Source organism: Nannospalax galili, unplaced genomic scaffold (genome assembly GCF_000622305.1).
Source record: "Nannospalax galili isolate Female #2095 unplaced genomic scaffold, S.galili_v1.0 scaffold281, whole genome shotgun sequence".
NCBI classification, from domain to species: domain Eukaryota; kingdom Metazoa; phylum Chordata; class Mammalia; order Rodentia; family Spalacidae; genus Nannospalax; species Nannospalax galili.
The window spans coordinates 5,573,552-5,585,721 of NW_008349068.1; positions in this window are offsets into that span (position 1 = coordinate 5,573,552).

Consider the following 12,170-nt stretch of genomic DNA (forward strand, 5'->3'; position numbering starts at 1 on the left):
GTGCCTGGCATTTTATTTTATGTGTATGCATGTATTGCCTGCATGTATGTGAGTGCACCCGTGTTGTGCAATGCCTCGGCGGTCAGAAGAGGGCTTTGGATTCCCCTGGAATTGGAGTTAAGGACGGTTTGTAACCACCATGTGGGTGCTGGGAATCAAACCCGGGTCTTTTGGAAGATCAGTCAGTGCTCTTAACTGCTGAGCCAACTCTCCAGCCCCTAATCAGAATAATTTTGATGCAGATTGGAAAGAAGCTCAAAGGACAATCTAGTCCAGCCATTATCCATAGCCACTTGCTTACATCAAAACTTGAAAGGGCCTTGTACTGGCAGAAGGATACAGAAGACTTAGATCCCTACCTCATTGGCATCTGACATATCTGGTACAATTCTTTTGTTTTTTCTTCTCAACACTTGTACTTTCTTGGTAAACTTGCCCCTACCTCTAAGACAGGTATGTAATAATGCTCAGCCCATTCTACTGCCTATGGTTCCTTCATCTTGATCACAGTGGTTGATCCAAGATAGGCCTGTGTATTACTTTTCTTGTTGTGACCAAATACCTGACATTCCTGACATTCCCAACTTCAAAGAGGAAAGGTTTATTTTGGCTTATAGTTCAAGGGAATACAGCTTACTGTGGTAGGGAAGGCATGGCCACAGGAGAGTAAGGTAGCTGGTCACATTGTGTATACAGTCAGAAGAAAGATGACAGGAAACGGGGCTAGGCTAAGAAACCTCAAGACCCATCCCTAATAACCCATTTCAAGCTAGCTCCCATCTCAAAGCAACCCCCACCCCCCAAGCTGGGAATGAGGTGTTCAACACTTGAGCCTATGGGGACATTTTATATTTAAACCACAAAAGTATGTGACCCAACCAGAGTTATTTCCTGGAAGTTTTCTATTTGAAATTTTGGAACCTATCTTGCCTGCTGGGTCATGAGGCTGAAAGAGTGTTGGAGACTCCTGTGTCCATCTTTCCTACTACGTGGGAAATGTTATAATAGTGCATCTAGTCCTCAAACTCTGCTGTACATTTCTGCATTAACCTGACTTAATTCCTGCTTTGTATCTTCTGATTGGCCTTTCCTTATTTCCCTCATTGGAGTATTATAGTTTACTTGTTTTAAAATTGGAAAGGATGCTGGAAATAGTGGTGCACACCTGTAATCCCAGCTCTCAGGAAGCAGAGACAGGAGAACCCTGTCTTCAATAATCAAGAAGAAAACAACAAAAATCCTGCGATCTAACTCACAGTGCCTAAAATTCATTCAGTTTAAGGAAAAGTGAAGTTCCTTGGCGTTTAGTGCATGATCATCAGGTCAGTCCCAGGCAAGACTGCTGCTTTCATTTCTCAACTTTGCAAAAATTGAGAGAACTAATCACCATAGGGATGGTATCAGGGAAGTTATGCTTATAACGGCAACCTTTTCCTTAAGTTTATCTCTGATGCTGCGGTTTGCATCCCAGGGGAGCCAAACCAATTCTGTCTTCTCCAGAGCCCAATTGCAGCAAAGCTACAGATACCTGGTAGCTGCCAGCCATGCCTCCCATCTCCTTCCTTCTCAGTAAGTAGATGCTTGAGACTGGAAGCAGTTAACTAAATTATTATTATTATTATTTTTACCCATAAAACATTTCTTCTCTCCTAATGACTCTAGATTGGACAAAGGTAACCGGGGGATACATTTTCAGCCATCACCTGCCACATCTCAATCTTCTTGCCACCATTGTCTCCTTGGGGGATTGACTACCCTGACCAGGTGTGGCTGTATAATGAATAGACACTCCAATGGGGATCATCAGCAACACCCAGGACACCCTGCAGCTTGTTAGAACGGCAACCACCAGGTACCACCAAAATCAGGAGGGCTGAGTGTTTTGACAATTTGTCCAGGAGACTTGGCTGTAGTTATAATTTGAGTGCATTGAGAGGACCCCTGTTCAGGAATAGCTCACAGTGCTGTACATAATCGTTACTGGAGTTAAGGTCGGTAGCCTTAGCGTGGCAGTGCTAAGAAGCTAGGCTTGGCAACCTGTCCTCAATGTGCCAATTAAGGCGATAAGTAATAGTGAAAGGCAGAGACAGGAGATCTGTTCAATGTGGCCACAATGAAATGAAGAACAAAGAGATCCAGTGACTCCCTACCCCTGAGTGCTTCTTCAGTGGCCTGGCATGGAATTTAGGCTTAAATAGAGGGCAAGAGGTATACATAGCTAAGCAATCCTAGTCAAGATATGGTCCCATCCATCACCGCCCCATCATTGCTTGGGCTCTAGTCTCTCTGGAAAGGTGGTCTGACAAGCTGTCTGTCTGTGTACAGTCTCTTTCTAAGCAGCAAGTTCCTTCTCTGGCTGGTACTAGGCGCCCAGCCTTCTCCTCAAAACACGAAATTCTTGGGGGAAATTCCAATTTCTTGGAGTCCATTGTTTCCAATAGTCTTATAGCTAAAGGGAAGGGCACAAGTGTCTCTTTCAAGAACCATCTTCATTCCTGCCACAGTGAAAGTTGGAGAAAGTGGGTGCCCCACAGGGTTCTTAGTCTCATTCACAAAAGAATTTAAGAATGGACCCAAGCGGAAGCTTTTACAATTTTATTAGAATTCTTTCTGCAGGAGAAAGAAGGTTCAGTAAGAAATCCTATCTTAAAAAATCATTGAAAAAGCAAACTAAAAAAAATGAAACGCCAAATGATATGTAAGGAGAAGCCATCATTATATACCTTCAAAGTTTTTTTTTTCCTTTTTAGCCTTCATTTACTAAAGTATTGCTCAAGCCAGAATAGAATAAAGCAATTTTATCTTCCAGGAAATAAAACTGAATTCTCATCAAAAAATATTTTAGGGCACATGAGATGGCTCAGCATGTAAAATTGCCTGCTGAGTAAACCTGGCACTGTGTTTAATCCCCAGAACCACATTAAAAAGCCAGATGCTGTGGCATGCATCTGTAATCTCAGCACTCCCACAGTGAGATAGGAGGCAGAGACAGAATTGCTCTGAAGCTTGAAGACCAGCTAGCCTAGAGTACACAGCATGGCAAAAACAAAAAGACGTATCCTGTTTCAACAAGGTGGAAGGAGAAAACCAGCTTCTTGACCTCCATATGCTCTCTCTCTCTCTCTCTCTCTCTCTCTCTCTCTCTGTGTGTGTGTGTGAGGCACTCTCAGGTGGTCTGTGAGTTTTCAGCCCCTACACCAGGTGGAGGCCAAATTAGACATTCAGAGGCCGTCTGTTAGAGTCTCAGTCCCACCCCACTCCAAGCCAGAGCCTTTCACCCCTGGGACCATGGGAGGGGCCTCACTAATCCCAGTTAGGGGGTTAGGTATGGACTGATTTGGGGAAAACTTTGGGAAGCTCACCACCATATGGAGACCAGATCTGGGTTCTCTCAGCCAGTCTGCTAATGTCTCAGTCCATACACTAGGTAAAGGCCAGATCTGGCACTTTCAGGCTGTCTGCTGAATTCTCAGCCCCTACACATGGTGGAGGCCAGATGAGGTGTTCTCAGGTGGTCTGCTGAGTCCTCACGCTCTATACCAGGAAAAGGGAAGATCTGGCACTCTCAGGCTGTCTGCTGAGTTCTCTCTATAATAGACATCTTTGCTGGGTAAAGTATTCTGGGTTGGCATCTGTAGTCATTTAGAACTGTGAATACTTTGGTCCCGCCTCTTCTAGCTTTCATAGTTTGCACTGAAAAGTCAGCTGTAATTCTGATGGGTTTTACTTTAGCCATGGAGCCATGCAGGTTTAGAGCTTGCATGGAGGTCAGACACGTGGCTGACTCACAGCCACATGGCTGGGAGAAGGGGAAAAAAGCCATGGAGCCATGCAGGTTTAGAGCCTGCATGGAAGGTCAGACACGTGGCTGACTCGCAGCCACAGAAGAAAAGGAGAAATTATGCTTTCCTGAAGAGTTCAGGAAAGGGGACAGACTTACGCAGACCTACATGACTGTGGCTGGTCTGGAAGTTCTGCGTAGATCTGAGCTAGTTCCAGGCAGGAAAAAATTGTTACCTCATTAACACACCGGGTATTCTGCCCATCTATTTAGCATAACTTAAGGTGAACCCACCTTCCTAGGAGTGGTTCTATCACCAGGTAATTGACCAGTGAGACTGGAAAAGTCCAGCAGATAGACTAGGCATTTTATAGTCTGGACCAGTTAAATTTATGGGGATTTTTGCTACTGTAACATTGGGAGGCAGAGGCAGGTGGGTCTCTGTGAGTTCAAGGTCAGCCTAGTTTACATAGCAAGTTCCAGGTCAGCCACAGCTACATAGTGAGACTGTCTCAAAAAACAAAAACAAAAATAGATCAAAAATTTTTCTTTAAGTCAGGCATGGTGGCTCATGCCTTTGATCCCAGAACTTGTGAGGCAGAGGCTAGTGGAATCTTTGTGAGATCAAGTCCAGCCTGATCTACATAGTAAGTTACAGGCCAGCTGGAGTTACAGCGAGACCCTGTTTCAAAGCAAAACAAAACCAAAGAAGTTTTCTTTAAAAATATTTTAATTTTGAGTCGAGTGTGGTGGTGCATGTCTTTAACCCCAGCACTCAGGAGGCAGAGGCAAGCGGATCTCTGTGAGTTTGGGGCAAGCCTGGTTTCCATAGTGAATCCAGGCCAGCTGTGGTTACAGGAAGACCCTGTCTCAAAAAGATTAAAAAAAAATTTTTTAAGCTTGATCAGAAAAAAATGGAGGTTATTTAGAACTAAAATTTACAAACCAAATATAACTCTCCTATTCCTCAAACTATATCCAAGTAATGATTAGAATACTCATTAAGGTAATGTAACATGTTTAGTTTCTTTCCTTTAGTGAATTAAAATCATTTAGGATGTAGAATATTAATATCACAAATATTTTAGATCTTTTGAGAGTATAAGTGAGTCTTCTGTTCAGTTGGCAAACATTCCTAAGACCATATCCACTGCCAAAGTGTTAAAAAAGCCCCCAGGGATTGGTGACTAGCTTCTGTCATTAAAATTTCTATGTATCCCAAGTCTCTTTCTAAGGAATTTCCTGCACCCTAAGATCCAACACCCAGAAGATTGATTTTTGACCTTGCTTTGCTGGGATGTTGCCTCTGAGACCCTGCTCTCACTCAGTAGCCAGGAGCACTATTTGATAGCAAGCCATACATCTTTCAAATTCCTTTGACTATCATTACTACAGATAGGGTACCAAAAATACAGTGGAAAAACTTTCAGCAATAGAAAATATTCAGTTGTCTAACAACTGTCCCTAGCTCCAGTTCTAGGGGATCCAACGCCCTCTTCTGTCCTCTGCAGGCATTGCATGACTGGTACACTTAACATGCATGCAGGAAATATGCTCATACACATAAAATTAAAAAATAAAATATTTTTTTAAAAGAGAAAGTGTCTCAATGTGGTGTGGAGTAGAACCATTTTGCATGATACATTTTCAACTTACTTCTGAGAAAAGTCCAATGGCCTGATAAAGTGTCTAAATAATAGGAACAATATTAAAATCCTCCCAGGGTCATTTTCTCATAGGTTGGATTTCCCAAAAAGCAAACTTTGAAAGAAAATTTAGCATACAGGAAGGCAACATGCATGCCAGAAAGGGAAAGGAAGTTGTACTGAGCAGAGGGAGAGGTATAACCATGAGAGGCCCAACAACAGCCTGGGCTAACCTCACAAAGACCTCTGAGATAGAGGGGCCCTTCAGCGATCTGGGGAAATCCTGAATTAAGCCTAGAACAGTAGCAGTGTACCAATAAACTGACTCTCTGAAAAAGCAAAAAAATTTTAGATCAGTATAAATATCGCTGCCAGGCCTGATTTCCAGCTCTAGGTGCAGCATCACAGAGCATCAAGTTACTGTTCACAGCTTGAGAGTCAGCAGAGGCTGGCTCCAGGATGTCAGTGCCAGAGATGACCACAACACTATTCTCTCACATCCCTTAGTCACTGAATGTGATCTTTTCTGGGAGGTGCATGACCTTGGGCAAGGCAACTTTCTGCCATTGACTCAGTCCCTGAAGAGGCTGACCACTGATGGCAATCTGTTGACAATATTCCCAGAAGCTTCCAGTAGGTGTTCTCTCTCCTGGGGGATCTGAGCACCACACTGCAGAGTCTACCATGATTGCTAGGGAAACTAATCCCCTGACCACTCAGCTGTCAGTCAGGGTTCTGGTCCTCTTCCACATGTATAAAGTGGAGCTAGTATATAAACATATGGGATAATTTTCAGCAGTCCAAACAGTACATTCCAGGAAGTAACAAAGGCAAAGGAAACTGCATACTATCAGAAAATCAGAGAGAAATGCTTAGACGGTTCGCTAAAGGATCAAGGCTGTGGGGCATAGTGGTACACTCTGTGATCCCAGCCACTGGGAGGTGGAGGCAGGAGGAACAGGAGTTCAAAGTAAGCTTCAACGACATAGTGAGTTCTAGGCTAACCTGTGCTACATGAGACCCTGTCTCAAATAAATAAATAAATAAATAAATAAATAAATAAATAAATATAAATTTTATTGAATTTTTACGGTTTTCATGTAATATAATTTAATGGTAAACATGTCCCTTTACTAATCCCCACCCAATTTAATGAAATATATATATATTTAACATAATTTTATATATAGGCATATATATGGAGAGAGAGAGAGAGAGAGAGAGAGAGAGAGAGAGAGAGAGAGCTGTAGAGTCTAATTTGTGTCTCTCTTCAGTGTGAGTCCATCCATTGGAGTCTGGTTAACTAAAAGTCACAGTCTTGAGACTGACTCTTGCCTTCCCAGCAGTCAAGAGTTGCCAATAGCTCCTCAGGTAAGGCTGGGGTTTCTTACCCTCTTCCCTACATCTATGCTGACATTTTGTCTGGTTTGAGCCTGCATGAGACTTGTGCATGTTGTCACTATTACTGTGAGTTCATATGAATAACTGACCAGCTGTCTGGAAAACTCTTTTTCCTTGTGATCATCTATCACCTCTGGCTCTTAGAATCTTTTTGCCACCTCTTTCACAATAATCCCTGAGCCTTGGGAGGCATAAATTTGATATAAGTATCCTACTCAGGGATAAGTGCTCTGCAGTCTGTTGTTCTCTGCATGTTGTCCAATTGTGGGTTTCTGTGTTAATCACCATCTGCTACATAAGGAAGCTTCTCTGATGAGAGTTGAGAAATACATTAATCATGGATATAACAATAAGTCATTAGGAGTTAGTTTTCTTTAACTATTTAGTAGAAAACTGGTATTAAGCTCTCCCTTGTGCCCTGTGACCTCTTAGCCTCAGGTTCCTAGGCCTGACATTAATGTCAGATGTGGGCTCCATTCTATTCAGCAGACCATAAATCCAATTACAAAGTGGTTGTTTACTCCCATAATATTCGTGCCACCGTTGCACTGGTGGGCATATCTTACCAGGCCAGTTGTTGTTGTAACTTGAAAGATTCACAGCTAGGTAAGGTTGATGATTAATTTTCTTTTCAGATACTATGGACAGCACCTTCCAACATTATGAAAACATTTTAAATGTCTTGAGCCTACCTTGAAGGCTAAGTAGAACTGAGGAAGGATAACAGAGGAGACTGAAAGAAACAGTATTGCATTATGATTAAAATTTTACCTCCAGCACAAATTACATCTCTTTGTTTTAGTTTCCCAGGGAGTTGATAGAGATGAAAAGGATGATAGCAATAGTAATATTATCTCCCTTGCAGTGTTGTAGAAATGAGTCAATTCACATTGCGTTTATAAGAATGCATGGCAATATTTGCCCCCAAGAAATGGCCTGCTATTGCCTGCAGCAAAATGGGAAGATAGTAATGCTGAACAGTGCTGAAAATAACAGCAACAGAAGATGACTCTTAACCAGAAATGACAGGCTGTTTTCTCTTCCCTACCAAGAATGTACCTCTGCATTGGCCCTGCCCTGGTGGGAGGAATGTAACAAAACTTGGCATACTCCCTTAATCCCAGCACTTGCAAAGCAGAGGTAGGTAGATTTCTGTGAGATCAAGGGCAGTCTGATTTACAATGTGAGTTCCAGACCAGCTGGAACAAACAAACAAACAAACAAACAAAAAACACCAACAGCAAGAAACAAAAAAGCCCCAAGACCAAGAATGTAACAATATATTTAATATTCTATGCTAGGAACTAATTTGCCAGAAAACTTTCACAAGGCAGCAAGCAGTTCATGTCAACAGAATGCTCTCCATAGAGGGCGAATCTGTTATTTATAAGGACCAAGATGAGAAAACAGAATGGTCAACAGGACACACATGAATACCTTAGATACCATTTTCTAATGTCATCTACTGCTTCCTCAGCTGTATCCTCTCCTCAGGCCTAGGGGACAGTCCTAATCCATTTTCTGTTTCTTTTTTATTTCATGATACAAAAAAAATTTTTTTTGGTCTTTTTGAGACAGGGTCTCCCTGTAGCCCCAGCTGTCCTGGATTCACTATGGAGACCAGGCTGGCTTCTGACTCACAGAGATCCACCTGCCTCTGCCTCCCAAGTGCTGGGAGAAAAGGCATGCGCCACCATGCCCAGCCTGATACAAAATTATTTTATTGTTACCTGATGATACCAACAACAACCAAAAAAAAAAAAAACCCATTATGATGGCTTGACTTAGAGACTTTCTTAAAACAAAGACAGATCACAAATGGACAGTTAAAGACAATTCTTTTGGTGTGGTAAATGCTTTAGACTGGGAAAGGAGATTCTGTCCATTTATTGGAGACTTTTATATACAGGTACGTAGCCAGAGGTTGAGGGAACAAATGAATGTAGACTCACAGAAATGTTGCATACCAACTAGACATGATGGCATATCATGCCAATGATCCCAGCATTTAGAAGGTGGCAGCAAGAGGATCCAGAGTTCAAGGTCGTCCAGAAATATGTGAGACTACTATACTACTACTTGAAAATAAACCAAAGACAGAAAGAATCAAAATAAGGAAAAGAGAGCAATGTGACTCACACCCTGCTCCCTATGCTCTGGGTTGTCTTTTCTTTTTTCATCAGCTATCTTTGATAGGCCAGTAGTGCCTGCATGAGTATCCTGCCATTCCCCAAAACCTTCATAAAAGAGTAGGTCTGTATTGCTCACTTTAATAATTATGTGCACATGATTGCTGAACAGAAACACAAATACTATGTAACTAATGCCCCAGAAAGAGGGACAAATAGAAGAAAAATCACAGTCCCTCCTGTTTTCATTGATTCCAAGACCCCTTAGACCTTAGCCTCACTGATCAGACAACAGTATTTTTCCATTCCTACAGACACAAGAGTTTCCTGACTGTGACCTTGGAAATCAGGTTAATGGTCAAGGAAGACACCACAGGGAGAGCATCCAGGTTCCCTGGGAATGACCACTACTTTGCAACTATCATGCAGGGGAAAGCCACACCTGATCCTGTCACAACAGAAGCCACATTAAGAAATTAAAAATTTTCTTTCTGACTCCACAAGACATATGGTCCCATTATTCTCCATGTCAATATCAGCCTCTGTGTTCAGAACCATTTTCTGTTTCTATAACAAAGTACCAGAGACCAGATAATCGATAAAGGCTAGAGGTTCATTTTGCTTCTAGTTTTGGAAGCTGGGAAGTTCTAGAACTGGCATCTGGAGAGAGCCTTCTCTCTACATTATAATATAGTGGAACATATTACACAGAGAGGGAAAGCAATTTTGCTAGTTTGGGCCTCTCTTCCTTTTCTTATAAAACCACACACATGACCTCGCCTAACCCTCATTAACTCCTAAGGGCTCCCCTTCCAAATATTGTCAACATAGAATTTGTGAATTAAGTTTCCAACCTATGGGTTATTGGGGGACACATTTAAACCATAGCAGGGACATGTTGACAGTTTGTCAACTCCCAGGAGGACAAGCTTTGAGGAAAAAGTCCTCAGGGCATGCTTTGACCCCAAACTTAGAGGAAGGCAATCTGAGGCCCTAGATACTTAGTAAAGAAGAGGTTTCAGGATGTTGCCTGTTGGACAGCGAAACATGTACTTGGGCTTCAGAGTGAGTACTTTAAAGCAGGGACCCAGGCTAGCGGCCAGATGCTCAGGTCTAAGGAGAGAGTACTTGCAAGTTCTACTGAGGGTCAACTCTTCTAATTTATTTATTTATTAGTGTGTGTGTGTGTGTGTGTGTGTGTGTGTGTGTGTGTGACACAACATGCGTGTGAAGATCAAGGACAACTTTGTGAAGTGGGTTCTTTTCACCTCTACTTGGGTTCTGACAATTGAACTCAGGCTACCAGGCTTACACAGCAAGCACCTTTACCCACTAATCTTTGTTTTTTAAGACAGGATCTCACTGTGTAGCCCTAGCTGGTGTGAATGAAAGTTCCTAGAAAAAACAAAAAACAAAAAACTGTATCTTCATACTGAACCTTCTGCAAGGCTGATCAACTGATTAGACCATCAATGATTGTGGGGTGTTTGGATTGTTGCAGTCTAATTACAATTTATCTTGGGCTATCTTTAGCCCCCTAAATAGCCATTCCTTGCCTATCTCTATCTGACCTCACATCCTATAACTAACAGATAAGCCTTTTGTAATGTATTAACTTAACCAAACCCTAGCTTCCACCAACCCAAGGGCTAAGGATGCTGTCAGACAGCATCTAAGGCTTATAGCAGAGCTCTCCCCACTTTGTTATAACCAGCATCTCTGATGCCTCCACAAATGTGTTGGAGAGTGTCTTGATTTATGACTTTCTTTGCCCTGTTACTATAAAAACATCATGAAACTGTAACCACATGGAATTTGGGGTAACTTGAATCTGTGTTCCCAGGTCCTGGTCACTCATATTTGGATCCATAATAAACTCTCTCTTAGCCCCTTTGAGGTGAGAGGTGTTTTTGCATGGACACTGGCCTTAATTCACAGAGATCCTCCTGCCTCTGCCTCCCTGGTAAGGGGAGTAAGCAAAGCACAATGATGGACATGGATGGAAAGGTCATAATGAAATCATTATTTTGTACTAAATTAAAAATTTTTTAAAGTTAAAAAAAATAGATAAAATCATATACTAAGGGAAATGTGTAGTAAGTCAGGAGGTGTCTTCCTCAAACACTTGAGGGAGGCCTTTGCTGTTTTCAGGATGGACAAGTTCTCCCTCAACAGAGAGATGGCCTAAGAGACACAAGGGTGTGTTTCATTCTCTTCTGCGAAGGAGGAGGAAAAGAGAGGAAAAGCAACATTTAAACCTGGTTCCCACCAGAGCCGGGTTCCTACACACAGACACAGACACAAACACACACACACACACACTCATACTTATACACATGTACACTTGGGCACACACATTCACATACACATACACACATTCACACACATGTGCACACACATACACATGCACCCCCCACTCATGCACACACATATACACATACACACACGCACACACAGTTATACATATATGCACACACATAAACATGCACACACACACACTTGCACCCCCCCAACCTTGGCACACAGATGCAGACAGAGCTTTGCTATTCTTCAGCTAATGGGATTGGCACCGCTTAAAGCAGGCTGCTAGGTCATTGTCTATGACCACAGCAAGAGAAACATTATTTAAAGACCATTCAGACCCGAAAGAAGCGGCTGAGCAGAGTAATTATAGGACACCCTCCATTAACTAGGGTGTCTTTGCTCTTTGTCTGAGTTGGGTTAATAAGGCCCGCTAATGGGACTGTGGGGGAAGGAGGATGCTAATGATTCTAAAACAGCCCCTTCTTGGCCCCTTTGTCCCAAAGACTGTCTTTAGAGATGCTGCCGCTAAAGCCAGAAGTTACCATAATGCAAAATGACCTTCACAAAAACTAGACGTGGACCCCTGCTGCTCAGGATGCTGATTCTCAGAATTAGGAAACATGTTTGTCTTCCTCACTCTCTCTGATGCCAAAGCCACCCCCCACCCCCCACCCTGGCCTTTAAGTGCTTGGGAACTTGTCCCTGGAAACAGCAGCACTCAGTGTTCATCAAGTGCAGCGCTCCTGAGAAATGAGTCCCACTTGCTGCTTTTACTAATTCTCCAAGACTCTAGTCTAGAAAAATTGCCTGTCCCAGAGTCCCTTTAAAAGTGGGAAGCTGGAAGTCAATAGCATGCTTACTTAGCATTGCAGCCTCCATTCAGACTGCTGTGCTGTCCCAGCCAGCTGT